Source organism: Chrysochloris asiatica, unplaced genomic scaffold (assembly GCF_000296735.1).
Source record: "Chrysochloris asiatica unplaced genomic scaffold, ChrAsi1.0 scaffold00099, whole genome shotgun sequence".
Classification (NCBI taxonomy): Eukaryota; Metazoa; Chordata; class Mammalia; order Afrosoricida; family Chrysochloridae; genus Chrysochloris; species Chrysochloris asiatica.
Window position 1 is genome coordinate 4,495,615 of NW_006408617.1, and position 1,618 is coordinate 4,497,232.

At 40.9% G+C, this 1,618-nt stretch overlaps 1 protein-coding gene across 1 annotated transcript in view; it reads right to left on the reverse strand.

Annotated features, from left to right (window-relative positions):
- GRB14 (growth factor receptor-bound protein 14) overlaps positions 1-1,618 on the reverse strand; it is a 212,501-nt gene that overhangs the window by 172,107 nt on the left and 38,776 nt on the right. The gene's annotated exons all lie outside the window — the stretch shown is intronic.

Consider the following 1,618-nt stretch of genomic DNA (forward strand, 5'->3'; position numbering starts at 1 on the left):
ATCTCTGAGTCATCATGAAATAACATGAATGACACATGAGATCCCTACCTAGAGAAACAGTGACTACAGAGGGGAAGGCTAGCTTGGAGAGACAGAGCACCGTCTGTCTTTAGTCCATAGACTGAGTAAAACTGAGTGCCTAAGGGAAGAGACAGGCTTGAAGAATGTGCCCTTTGGACACTCACAGATTGGCTAAAAGAACTTTATAACACTTTCTGGAGCAGGACAGAAGCCAAGGGATCACATGGCTGAGAGGCGGGAGGCAAGAGTGAGGCGGGCCTGCAATATGGCAGACAAGAGGCATCGCTGACTTGAGAACTATTGAGTCCTGAGTTGGTTTTGATCCTGTACTGTGCCCTGTTCGCTTCCCTAATAAACCCCATAATGGTGAGTATTGTTATGAGTTCTTTGTGGCTATTGCAATGGATTATCGAACCTAGATGTGAAGTAGAGAGTGCTGTGGGCAGAAAGATTAGTGGCAAAATAGGATAAAGAAGGTTGTAGGTTGGAAGCATTTCTGACCTCCACTTCATAGGAATTGGCCTTGAGCTGATTTTGAGTTTGATTCTCTTTCCCTCTTGTGAAGCCAGGGGAAGTCAGACATGGCTCCCCATGGTTTTTGCAGTAGTCCAGTGCTAAATATATCCCATTTCTGTATCATCTGAAGAACAAATCTGATACATTAAACACTAAAGACCAAAGACCAGAAGAATTGTGGGATGACATCAAGAACATCATACATGAAGAAAGCAAAAAGTCATTGAGAAGACAAGAAAGAAGGAAAAAGTCAAAATGGATGTCAGAAGAGACACTGAAACTTGCTCTTCAGTGTAGAGATGCTAAAGCAAATGGAAGAAATGAGGAGGTATAAGAGCTGAACAGAAAATTTCAAAGATCAGCTCGAGAAGATAAAACCAAATATTACAACAAAATGTGCAAAGATCTGGAGTCAGAAAACCAAAAATGAAGAACAAGCTTAGCATTTCTCAAGCTGGGGGAACTGAAGAAAAAAATACAAGCCTTGACTTTCGTTATTGAAGGATTCTCAGGGTAAATTATTGAATGATGCAGAAAGCATTAAAAGAGATGGAAGGAATACACAGAGTTGCTGTATCAAAAGGAAAAGGTTCATGTTCAATCGTTTCAAGAGGTAGCATATGATCAAGAGCCAATGATACTGAAGAACTAAGTCCAAGGTATATTGAAGGAATTGGGAAAGAACAAGGCACCTGGAATTGATGGAATAAAAAACTTTCTTGATATCTCTCAAGAAAGTGAGATGGTACAAGAGGCACTCACTCATCTATGCCAAGAAATCCAGAAGACAACTGTCTGGCTGACTGATTGGAAGAGATCCATATTTGTGCCATTCCAAGGACAGGTGACCCAACAGAATGCAGAAATTATCAGACAATCTCTTGGATATCCCATGTGAGTAAAATTTTACTAAAGGTAATACAGAAACGGCTGCAAGCATACATTCACTGACAGAGAACTTCCAGAGGTTCAAGCCAGATTCAGAAGAGGCCGTGGAACTAGGGATATCATTGCTGATGTCCAAGGGTACTTGGCTGAAAGCAGAGATTATTAGAGAAAGATGTTTGTTGTTGTTGTTGTT